Source organism: Protopterus annectens, chromosome 12.part0 (genome assembly GCF_019279795.1).
Source record: "Protopterus annectens isolate FY-2018-M chromosome 12.part0, PAN1.0, whole genome shotgun sequence".
Classification (NCBI taxonomy): Eukaryota; Metazoa; Chordata; order Ceratodontiformes; family Protopteridae; genus Protopterus; species Protopterus annectens.
In genome coordinates, this window is record NC_056746.1 from 1,239,398,530 (window position 1) to 1,239,411,795 (window position 13,266).

The 13,266-nt window shown below is 35.9% G+C and overlaps 1 protein-coding gene across 4 annotated transcripts in view; it reads right to left on the bottom strand.

Annotated features, from left to right (window-relative positions):
• Positions 1 to 13,266, bottom strand: part of RALY (RALY heterogeneous nuclear ribonucleoprotein) — a 2,391,440-nt gene that overhangs the window by 2,100,717 nt on the left and 277,457 nt on the right. For 3 of the 4 annotated variants that reach the window (XM_044090254.1, XM_044090255.1, XM_044090252.1), the window contains exon 2: positions 8,840 to 8,927. The exons of the other annotated variant lie outside the window; for it this stretch is intronic. The gene's annotated coding sequence lies outside the window, so the exon portion shown is untranslated. The remainder of the gene's footprint in view (positions 1 to 8,839; positions 8,928 to 13,266) is intronic. 4 annotated transcript variants of the gene reach the window in all.

Sequence of the window (13,266 nt, forward strand, 5' to 3'; positions counted from 1 at the left end):
TCTGTATCCACTTTGCCAAACATTTTATTTATTTATTTATTTATTTATTTATTTATTTATTTATTTATACATGTATTTACTCTTTTGTTTGTTGCCTGGGGTAGAGTAGTGCTAAATGTAGGAATACATACTATAGTGAAGGTATTTATACTGTATGGTGTAAATTATACTATATCATGAAATCTAGTAGGGATACTGTTTTTGTACCAGATAATGCAGCTTCAAAAAAACTATGAAAACTAATAAATGTGCATTATTTTGCACAGGTTAAATTAACTCTTGAATTGCAATCATGACAATAAAATGATAAAACGTAAGCACCAAAGTACTTAAACAACAAATCCCCAAAATCTTTAGACATTTTATTGGGGAAAAAATAAAAGATTTTACCCATACATTTAGGTCTCTTTAGACACGTCTTGTTTTTTACATCTCAAAGCATACAACACTAATGAAACGGAATGTACTGATATAACGGAAGGCATTTGAGTATCAACAAGGGAAGCCAGAGAATTAAAGCAGGTGCATCCTTTTAAATGAGACACAAAAGCAAGATGCAAATTGAAAATATTAGGGAAAAGAATTATTTTAACAGAAGTGTAGTGAAATGATTGAAATGATGTTCTAGCATAGATAAAATAAACAATGATAGAATGTATAAATGCAAGGGACAAAAAAAAACATAGTGATAACACAAAAAAGTGTTTGAACTCATGAATGCATGGAATAAAAAGTAATTCTGTTTCTTTGCTGACTGGAAGAAAAAAGAAATTAGGTTTTGGTGCATTAAGATAAGAGTCTTATCCAGTAAGCAGCAACTTGACACATTAAATGGGCCAAGCAGGTCCTAGCTACCACAGTAATCTTTGTTAAAACATTTCTAAAGCAATTAGCTAACTGGTAACCCTATTTTGTGAGTACTGTAGCACACATTTTATCTGCACATTCAGATACCTCAGTAGGTAAGTGCCCATGAAATCTATGTAAGGTTGATGTTAAGAAATGGTAAGAGACAAACAAAAAGAAGAAAAGAAGAAAGGAAAGGAAGTTGGAGGTGTTGACCTGCAAGGTGTTTTAGGTGCCAAACTACTTGCACAGATTCTCTGACTCTGTTTAACAGAACCGGAAGGTATAGTTTACATGCACTGGGTATGTGATGATGAATTGCAGGAACTCCTAAGGCTCTCTCCTTTGACTGCTTCTGTTCTTTCTTTATATATTAATACTGTTCTTCCCTTTCCCAAACATTAATATCTTTCCCTCTCTGCAGATGATCTGTCCTTCTTAGATCCAGGGCCTCTTCCATAAATATCCCAACTACTCTTAGAGATGACGTCATTATGTTTTGGCATAAGTTCTACAACAACAGGTTTCTAATTAATACTAGCATATGCAGCTCTGTGAAATTTGATTCTACATCAGCCTTCTTTAAGCCACTCCCCTCATTTTCTTTAATCAATCAGTGCAGTCAGACTATCTTTAGTCATGCTGCTCCTGGTCCACAAGAACCCTAGTGAGATGTGTCAGCAGATGTGAGTGGAACAGATAGCAGCAAGGTTGAAAAATGTCCTGAGGTTGTATATCACACACAGACTGGGCCAACAGGAATAAAATGAAAGGGACATAATGCTTACAACATGTAACACCTCCTTACTTTCATTCCAAGACAGTTAAACACTTTCTCACTGTTATATAACTGCTTATAGTATGTTTGTTTAATGTGCTATGTTAAAATAGTCAGGCTGACTTGTTTACATGTATCCAGAACCAGTTTAGAGGTATTCATTAATTTTAAGCTTGTATCATTCACTTGGCAGTCCCCTGTTTTCATAACCCAGCAGTATGACTTAGACGAGGAGCAGGGACTTCCTAGTGAGAAAAAAAAAAAAAAATATATATATATATATATATATATATATATGTATATGAGTTGCTCAAATTCCCATAACATCGAGATGATAACAAAGAATGTACACAAGACCAATAGTGTACAAGCACGAAACCCATAAGATCGTACAATTCACAGTTGTTAAATCAAGGTGTCTAACACTCGGGACTGTCTGTTTGCATTCTTGTACATCATCGGTCTTGTGTATGTTCATTGTTGTAATCTCGATAATTAACTGAAGTAGACCTATATATATGTATTCCGCAGTGGTGGTGCTGCGGTAGCGTTGTCGCCTCACAGCAAGACGGTGTCCTGTTCGATTCTCAGTTACAGCGTCTTCTGTGGAGACATGCATGAATGGGCGTACCTTCGTTGAAGGTTGTGCATTAGGGCCGGCAACTCAGCACGTAAAAATCAACTGCCAATCATTAATGGTCCGGAGTTCCACTGTGGCGACCCCTAACCAGGAAAAGCCGAAAAACACAACAAGACCTATATATATATATATATATATATATATATATATATATATATATATATATTATTGTAACTTTAAAGGTACTATCACTTGGTAGACAAATGATTGAATCCACACCTGAGCAACTCACATATGGTTGAATTTATTTTTGTATAGTTTATGTAGGCAGGAGTATGCAGGAAAATTAATGTTTGAATGAAAAAGTGGTGCTTGTGAAGATGTGCAAGAGCATGTTATAGCAGTTCTGAATATGCAAGTGCTCATGGGTAATGGTTAGACTAAGGGTTAGGTATGGGGGATGGATTCAGTTTTGTGCATATTTCTTGTAGTCTGTATTCTGTGTCCTTTTGTCTTGTGTGGTGGTACTGTTATGGAAAGGAGTTTTAGTAATACTATATGTAATGTGTAGTGTTAGGATTAGGGACAGGGTTAGGGTTATGGCTAGAGTTAGCACACATAAGAAAGATGGTGCAGGGGAGCCGAAAAGCAGTCTTTTATTCTATTTGTTTTAATCTACATTTTGCATGCACTAAGATCTGAAGTGTATCCACATTTGTAAAGTAGACATTTTGTGGCCAACCCTTCTGTATGGAGTCTGCATGTCCTCCCCACGGTCGAGTGGCATTCAAAAGACATGTGTAGAATGGGTGTGCCTTTGTTGAAGGTTGGGCATCGAGCTGGCACCTCGGCACCCGTGAAAAATCTAGTGCCAATCATTAGTGGACCAGAGCTCTGCTGTGGTGACCCCTAACTGGGAAAAGCCAAAAGAAGAACAATATATATATATATATATATATATATATATATATATATATATATATATATATATATGTGTGTGTGTGTGTGTGTGTGTGTGTGTGTGTGTGTGTGCATATACATGTTAATCAGTCTATCTGTCATACATTTCATGCTAAGACAGAGTATTAAGTTATTTTGCTTTCCTTCTCTGCACTTAAGTAATCTTCCACCATGTCTCCATTTACTATGATTATTTTCCCATTAAATGTCAGGCTAGATGACAAGAACTAATGTTAAGTGTTTTTCATCTCTTCTAAATGAACATCTTTATATTGTATTTTTCAGGAAGGACCCTTACTTTTATGGCAGGTCATAAACTCTGCTATCTACATTTTCAGGCCGACACACACACTTTTTCTCTCATTATCTCTGTCTGCCTCTTGCTGTCTTATTTATTTCTGTCATAGGTCTGAGCATCTCAGCGGAATCCAGAATTTTACTCAAAATGACATTTTAAAGTGTATTTTTTTGTCAGTGAGAAAGCAGAAATGCACTCTCCTTTCTCTTTCTAGGAATGAGTGGGTATTAAAACATTCTATCTGACATTAATTTATTAACTTCTGAAGAAGCAAATGGCTCTTGGTACTTTTAAAGGTTTAGCACTTTATTATAAAACCCTTATGGTATAATAAAAGATAATGCATCATCTCTATGTTCCAGCCCTTTTTAAGAGTTTTACTGATGTTATCTTTTACACATTTTGTGATATTTTTAAAATATTATATTGCTCAGTTTTATTTTACTTTTTTTTCAAAATTTCATAAAATAAGGGCTTTAATCCAAAGACAATTTATATGTCAAGGCTCTTAGAGCAGCCAATAAATACCATGTCATTACAAAGATGCTTGCATGGGCCTCCTGACCCTGTATGATACGGGTCTATATTATATCCTCAAATGCTTAAAAAAGCAAACACTGATTGATCAAACTTATTTTTGCGAAACTGCAAAATATCGAAGCAGCAGAAACTCGAATTTTTTCCTAGGGAAAGAATTTGGTTGTCCATTTCTGTTGCTTCGGTATTTTCAGTGTTATGGTGGAAAGCTACCGGTCAGATTCAGGTAAGTGTGCGATTGTGTGGATGTGAGTGTTATGGTGATTTAGGTGAGTTAGGGTTAGGGCTCGTTTAGATGTGTGTGCGATTGAGTGGACATGAGGGTTAGGGCGGATTTAAGTGAGTTAGGGTTAGGGAGCGGGTGAGGTGAGTGTGCGATAGTGATGGACCTTAGGTTTAGGGTTTGGGTTAAGGTAAGTGGTTAGTTAGTGGTGTGTGCATAGTTTAGTGTAGGGTTAGGTATCAAATTTTAGGTGTATGTGTGTGGATTTCTGTTTGTTTGGTGTGCTTGTGTTGTGTGTATGTGCTTTTGATCAGCGATTTTTTTCCCTGGGAAAAAAATCGCTGATCTGACAGTTCGAGATTGCAAGCTTTCGCTTAAATTAGGTTGATCAATCAGCGTTCACTTTTTTAAGCGTTCGATGATATAATATAGACCCTAATACATTATTTAGTTTTCATTTAAGTAAGGCTTAAAGAATCCCAAACTCCTTCATGGAAAGTAAGGAAGAATGTGTGCTTATTGGAGAAATGTGAGCTGCAGCTATCAAAACTAAAAGTAGACATGCACTATGTTCATAATTCTATTCCTGAATAAGGCATTACAAATTCCTGCCAGAATGAAAAACACTGCTTCACTTTAGCCAAAGCAAAATGGCTCCCTATAGGAGCCATAGCCAGTCTAAGACTTGGTTCCCTACTTTTTAAACTACTCCATCAGGATACCTTATCTATTCTTGTAATGAAACTCATTCAGACCAGCCTAGTAGCCTCAGAGGCCAATCTGTTGTTGGGGGGGGGGGGAATCTTCACTCTAAACTCCTTCCCCCAAAACTGTTTTGTGCAGATCATAGCTTCTCTGTTCTTGCCCCTAATATTTGCAAGCTTTCTCTTTTGACATTGCCTACTACACAAGCTAGCCCAAGTTCAAGTGATAATTCAAGCTGTTCCTGATTGGCCAACACAAATGCAAATGCCACAAAACTGGGGACATTATACGGAAAAAAAATATATTTAAATCAGTTTTCAACTCTGTCTTTTTGATTACCTCCTATGCCCTACTATTTCATTTTAGTCTGTGCATTACTATTTGTATACCTGCCAGTTTACAGACATTGATTTTCCCTCGAGTGTATTGTTAAACACCAATAACACCATCCCTTAAATCCCTGTGGAATGTGTAACTATCAGTCTTTGCCTCTGCTTCAGCATCTTTGCACATCTTTTACTTTTTCTTTGCATTCATACATCTTTGTAATTACTTGCATGTCTATTCTGCTTCCATTGATACTTGTTTGTTGATTGTTTTATTGTTACAGTATCTATTCTATTCTGCTTCCATTGATACTTGTTTGTTGATTGTTTTATTGTTACAATATCTATTCTATTCTGCTTCCATTGATACTTGTTTGTTGATTGTTTTATTGTTACAATATCTATTCTGTTCTGCTTCCATTGATACTTGTTTGTTGATTGTTTTATTGTTACAGTATCTGTTCTGCTGATATTTGTTTTTTATTACTTTTCATTGTTATAATCCCAAAGACATGCTGTAGGTGGATTGGATACTTTAAACTGGCCCTAGGCATGAGTGCGTGCATGTGTGTGCCTTCTGTGGAAGGTTGGGCGCCGGGCTGGCAACTCGACACCGTAAAACTCCACTGCCAATCATGAGCAGACAGGTGATCCGCGGTGGTGATCCTAACCGGGAAAAAGCCAAGAGGAGAAGAAGAAGATTGTTATAATGTGATTGTAACCGGCTGTGGCTGCAACTGGTCATTCTATGATCAGTGCTCTACCCCAGTAACCAAAATATAAATAAATAAAATAAATACAAGTATGGAATTAAGTAAGGATATACTTTTTCTTATTTATTTAGTAATTTTGTAGAACCTGAGCAGACATGAGGATGAGGGATTCTTAGAAGGTTAATTGGGTATTTCTTACATTCACCTGTGAATGTAACCCACAGGGGAAGTGACATAGCAGGTAGACTGCAGAATAAGAATTGTCAGGTGCCAGGTATTGAAAAAGGTATTGAAAAAGCAAGTATCTGAGATACACAGACAGTATAAAGAAACTTAATTGCATATTGCTGTTTCTATATAATTATTACTTCAAGAAGCAACTCCAGCAAACTTATTTATAGATAAGGAGGTCTGTCACTAACAACAGTCATTAATGCTGTCAGATGATATGACTGGAAAACTAATGGAGTATACTAAGTTTCTGCAGGGAAAAATAACCCATACCAGTGAAACAGGGATAGGGGACTGTATGTCCCACAGCCTTACTCAATAATATAATCAATTCTGAAGTAATTGCAGGAGATTTGTGTTAGGAGAAATCCACCTATGTCTACATCAGTCCTTCTGGGTTAAGCTTGAGTAGAGAGAGAGAGAGATAATGTGCATGGGAGATTTTTGAATTGCAAATGTTTTAAAAAAGATATTGGATGTTAGAACAGTAGCAGTGTTCACTAAACCAATATGTGTATCCTCAGTTTTGAGAGAAGCTGCATTCATTTGCAAATGCCACCCCCTAAGAATGAAGACAAAATGCTCTCTAAAAAAATTCTGTCATATTTCAATTTGATGACCTAAGCTTTGTTACGGATCATACTTTTTCAGAGAAGTAGACATCTTGGAGTAAGGGCAATAAAGGAAGCAATGTGTAAACAATGTTTCCTCCATACAGGGAGTTGGGGTTTGCCCTCTTCATAGCACACTTTTTTGTGTTTTGCAGACTGCTGTCTTTCTTTTCTATAGGTTATGTGGTTGAATGTAATTTGAAAGATTTTGTTATTCGGCTGTCTGTCTTATGGAATTTTTACTCCATCACATTTTCTGCTTGGGTGCTCTGCAGGCACATAATCCTGTGCAGAAAATTATTATATTCTTTGCTGGAGAGCTTGAATTCTAAAATAAATTCAAATCATATTTCATTATTATTATTACTGTCAGAATTTTTTCAGATTTCTACACTAGTACATATTAGACTGGATACAGGCAGGTATATTAACGTCCAGTTTTTTGAAGCCATTTTATTAACCCTCAAAGATCAGATGGGTAACTCAAACTTTTATTTAAATGAGGGTGTCTTTCTTGTTTACACACCCTGTGGTACATTGGGCAACAAGCAAGTTTCAGTGCTTGTTGTTTCTGTAGCAGTTATGGGTTTTACGGGCTTAGGTTGGTAGGCTAAGGCCCAACCCTCCACAGATGGTGCACCACTCACACCTAGGGCCAATTTGTATGTTTTTGGAATGTGGGAGAAAACCACAGGATCCAGAGGAAACCCATGTGAATGCACAGAGGACATGCAGACTACACAGAAAAGACACCCCAGATGAGAATCAAACAGGAGACCCTCTTGCTATGAGGCAGCAAAGCTAAACACTGCACCACTGAGCCACCCAAATGAGAAGCAAGATTACAAATTTTACATGCTGGGGCTTTATTTCCCTAGTTTGCATGCTCTGTATTTCATTCTTGACTAGAGAGGTTTTAGATGACTTGGATATAACTGACTGTACTATACCTAGAAAAACAGTATAGTCTATGGAGTGCATTCTTATGCAGGTGAACTTTATGTGAATTACACTTATCCTTCATATACTTTAAAAATGTGTGAAAATGAGCTGAAAAAAGGCTGAACAAAACTTTAAATCCTGAGAAGTGTTTATACATCCTTTAAACAATGATGGGGACTAATATAAGCTACTAAGCTGAGTGTAGTTTTATTAATTTTGAACTTTGGAGGTCACTTGAGTAAGCCACAAAACAAATTCCTTAACAGGACCATGCGATAACGGTCATAGCCATTGCTGAGTGATGTCAGAACTGGAAAAATTTAAAGTAAAATTAAACATAATTAGACAACAACTTCCAGAATTCCATAATAATGTCAATAAAGTTTGAGCTGTTGTCAAGTCAGACAACAATGTTTCAGTTTTGCCACCAAAGTTGCAAGGCAGGACATAGATTACAACACAAATAGAAATATTTCGGATGCTGTTTCATGATACAAAGGACAAAAGAACATATCACAAAAAAAAAGGAAAAACAATATGTTGTTGATAAAGATTGTACTGATTATCTAAGACATTTTTCCACATATCCATACAGCAATGAAGGACGACAGAAAACAAACAAAAGCAATATCAAGCCCAGGAAATATGTCATGGTTTTATGCTGGGATGTTCTCAGGAAACAAATATTATTTCTCACAGATATGTTTCGCTATCACAAGACTGAAGCCCACAATCCTAAAATGCATAATCACGGTAACACAATATAGAAAACCAAAACACTGAAGACAATTATGTCTAAAAATCTTGAATACTGAATATCCCTGCCAGTGTAAACCCAGTCATCCTGCAAAGCGTTGGGGTGGGTTGGTGGGAAGGGGACAAGTGCAGAAGTTTAACATTCTGATTTTCAGTGCTTTGGTCTTCTATATTATGTTACTGGGATTATGCATTTCAAGATTGTGGGCATCAACCTTAAGATGGTAAACCCACAGATATAGCCAATAATGAGCAAGATGTAATGTTGTTATTAAGCAGCAATATTTTTTTAAGAAAGCAGATTGTATCAGTTTGATTATTGGTGTTACTTACTTGAATGTTTAATATTCCGATTAGAAGCAGAAAAGGGACAAAACTTGTACAAGATGAGCGGGGATGATACAGAAGTATGTTATTCTCCCTGTAAGAAAAAAATGGAACACTACTAAATAAAGTGGAAAATATAAAGTTGCATTAAAATAATTTTAGTAAGACATTTTATCTTGAAATTTAGCAGGAGACCTGACTTCTATCTGCAATCAGAACATTTCTGCTTATGGGTCTTGCATTTGCACCTACGTTTTCTCATGTTAATTCTAAGTAGAAAGCAAAACACATTTTGTGAAAACATAACAGGAACATTTCTGGAAAATGTATTGGTATATGCTCTATTTGTATTCAAGTCAAATGTCATCTGAGACAAATTATTCTGACTATTACCTAAAGAAAATTCAACCTTTCTTGCTCAAAGCGTAGAGAACTACTGCATTTGTCACTCAGGCCAACCGATTAAATTGCTGAGGACAGATCTGCGAACAATAAAGTTATGACATGAATTTTCTAGTCTTCATATACCAACTTAATTTAATTTTAAATGCCAGTATTTTTTTCTGTGTTACATGAGCCAGAAAATAATTCAAACATTCACCACAACCTATAAAGCAAAGTGACTCATTTCACTCTGATTACTGTTTCTATGTATAAACTAATTAGAGATAATAGCTAAAAAAATATACTGATCAGAGTTTGTAAAATGAATTATTTCATTAAAAACAAAAACACTAATTTTTCAAAAAACTATTTGAAATGTTATGTTTTTTGATAAAATATTTTTCTTTGTAGCCTTAATATGTTTTTTTACAAGTATTTAGTTGTGCTTGTGCTTTTTTATATTTTTAACTAGTAAGCATACTATGTTAGTTATGTCAGAGATAACTCTACTGCCACATCATGTTTATGCCTCTCCTATTTGATGCACATTGACTTTCCATGGCTTACCTTGTCAATCACTTCTCTAAGTGTTGCATAAGCTGCAGATTCTGTTTTACCACCATAGCTTGTATTTTCTGATTCAGAAAAGTTTCCATTCATTCTTTTTTTTATTTAGTTTCCTCAGTGCCTTGAACTCCTTTATATCATCAGAACAAAATGGCTGTAATCACCAGTGGCGGCTGGTGACTTCAAATCAAAGGGGGACTGCAGGAGACAGCTGAATGGGTGGGGTCAATGGGAAGGGGTGCTGCCACCTAGAAAGGGGAGGAGCTATGCTTAAAAACCACAAAAACTAACTTTAATTAAATACGCTGCCCTGTGTACCAAACCGTCATTATGAGAGTCCGATCAAGACAAAATGAAGTGTAGAAGAAAAAAAAGATTTCAATGCATTGGCTGCCTGACAGTTTACTTAATATCTAGATGGAAACAAAAAGGTTGTGAGGCATGAAAAAATAAATTACTTTTTAAATACATTACTGGAATGCCAGTCAAAATCAAGTATAAGAAAAACAAGCAGCACTCAGCTCAAACCACTTCTCCTTGCACTGCAGTTCTAATTATAATTTATATTCAGCTTTATTAAAGTACCACGTAACATGCTGAAAGTAGCAATCTCTGTGATACCCGCACTTGTAAAAATGTTTGTTATCCAAAAAAGACCTGCTGCCTGACAACTATCTACTTGTTTCATGGGGAAAACATGATCAAAGTAAAAAATGAAAAGCAAACAAGAAACAAGCTCAAGATACATAGCTTAAAGGATTACTATGCAGGTTATGGACCACACATGATAGATAGGCATTCTGTTTAGTTTACAGGTAAAGCCTGCAGAGATGACTGGAAGTCTCCAAAAAGTGTAATGAGCTTCTTAAAAATAATGTAATCCTGTCCTTTATTACAAATACTGTCATATGCATTTGAATACCCAAGGCGTATACATTATCTAGCTGTGTAAGTATTCTCTGCATGGCAACAACAGAAAGGCTTTCAATGTTGGCAATTCTTTAACAGTAAGCTTATTAAAGCTTACTTGCATATTACAATCTCAGACAAGCTTACCTGATGGTCATTAAAGCATTGCTACTTAAACACAGAGCAACAGGCGCTTTCTGATAATAATAAGCATAAATCAACAGTACAAAAATATGACAAAAAACAGACCATTCTGCAAAATCAAGGACAGATGAAAAGCCAATGTAGTACTTGTGTCTACCTTGGATGGGGGGATACTTTGCACATTTACACTGCATAACTGCTCCTTGCTTTGCTTGGACAAATCCAGAGTCACTACATGGGGGAGTGGGGTGCAACAAGTATGTTACAATTTGAAATATCTCTGGCTGACTGTGATGGCCCTGATACATTTGTCATACCTCTCAACCTCAGAGCAAGAAATCTGGACAAAGCCATACATAGAAGTGGGACAAAGGCCCAAAAATAAGGACAATTTGTAAATATTGCTCTTATAAACTTAGAAAGAAAATAGAATAGTAGGTATTGCATTAACATGAATTTTCTGAAGGGTATGAAATCTGAAACTCAAATGTCTGTCATTATTTTCTAACTTCAGTCTTTAATGATTTGCCACTAATTTGCCAATAAAACACAATTTTATGAAAAAATGGACCAGAAATGTGATGCAAAAATATAAAATAGCCACACAGTACAGCTGGGAACCTGTCAAAGAAGGAACACCTTTTTAATATTAGTACTACTGACTTGAGCAGCTGACAAAATAAAATAATCTACATGCATTTCTGAAATAAAAGTAATCTGTAACTGATTATTACAGTTATTTCCTAATTGTAAACCCTCCACGTTTTCTTCCAAAATTGCTATTTTGCAGAAGGATTATTAGGGGAAGTGCAACATTTTGAGCCAAAATCTGGGACAGTTGAGAGGTTTGGCTATGCCTAATTCTATAAAGCAATTTATTTGCATGTACCTCTCAACCTGTTAATGCAATAAATCTGGACAAGGCCAAATATATTGGGGGAACATATAAACAGTACTAAAAATTGCTCTTGTATAAACTGAGACAGTTGATAGAATAACAGGTCTTACTTTAGCATGCATTTTTCTGAAGGTTATGAAGTCTGAAACTCAGTGTCTGTCATTATTTAGTGATAATTCCTAAATGATTTGCCAGAAAACCACAATTTTTATGAGGAACAAACCAAAAATAAGAAGCAAAAATTGATTCATTCTGTGAAAATCTAGACAGTTGGGAGGTATAGTTCAGCTGGGCTATCTTTGAGTTTGCCACCCTTCCCCCTCACAAAATCATGGTCAAATGGAGCCCCGCCCCCCCTGCAGCCATACCAATGAACTATTACTTGGCTATTTCACCCCATTTACCATAAACACTAATGTGCATACTGCTTTACTTCTATGATGATTTGGACTTCATTTGAAAGTTTTATTTTGCAATTTACAGCACAAACACTAATAGACATCTGCTAAACAAAGCAATGCAGTCTCACAATGAAAACAGACTTAGCATTAAAACTTCTCTGCCCTTGAAACTCACATTCATTGAAACAGCATTGAAACCCACATTCAATGAAAATACATTTTGCCAGTGGCAGATAAAGATTAACTTTGGGCTGTTTTCAAATCATATGCCCCTTGCTCATGAAACATACATGTGCTCTTCGATACACCTTCCTGATTGTACTAAATTATATTCCTTGCACAATACAGTACAGTTGTTAGAGGGCATTTTACATTTGTTTTGAACATTTTTCCAGTAAACAATGAAACAAAACTCATCCACCAATAATGACAAAACTGCCCAATTCAGAACATTTTCCAGTAAACAATGAAACAAAATGCATGCACCAATAATGACAAAACTGCCCAGTTCAGAACATTTCTACCATAAAAGTCTACTCAAACTTCTACAGTCCACCATTATCAGTAAATATGCACAATCTCTGAAGTAAAAGTCATCTAAATAATTCTACATTAAAGAAATGTGTAACTAATGAAGAGGGTGCTGCTAGCAAACAACTTTATATTTCATTGTTTCATCTACAAAAAGAGTGCCTGTTGCCCTTGAGGAATAAATTGCCTATGTTGCATTAAAAAATGATAAGCTAGTAATATTTCAGTAAGGAATGGATGGCAAACTGATAGGTTCATAGTTACTTGGTATCTTCACTAAAAAGGACTGCAGCATCCACCCCCTTTACAACACAGTACAGTATCAGTAATGCATCTGTCTACTGTGGGAGTAGAACCCACAGCCTTCTGCATCAAAACCAAGTACCCTACCTGTTGTGCTATTAACAACGCAAGCAGACTTGGCATAAGCAGCACTAAACTTTTGTTCCCCTGAAGTTCTCAGCTTCTTGTAAAATCTACTTGACACTCAGTTGTATCTCTGAACTTTGCAGCACAAGAAATCTGGAAAAAGCTAACATTTATTGAGGGGGGAACAAAAGCCCAAAAACCAGGGACACATTTTAAACATTGCTTGTATA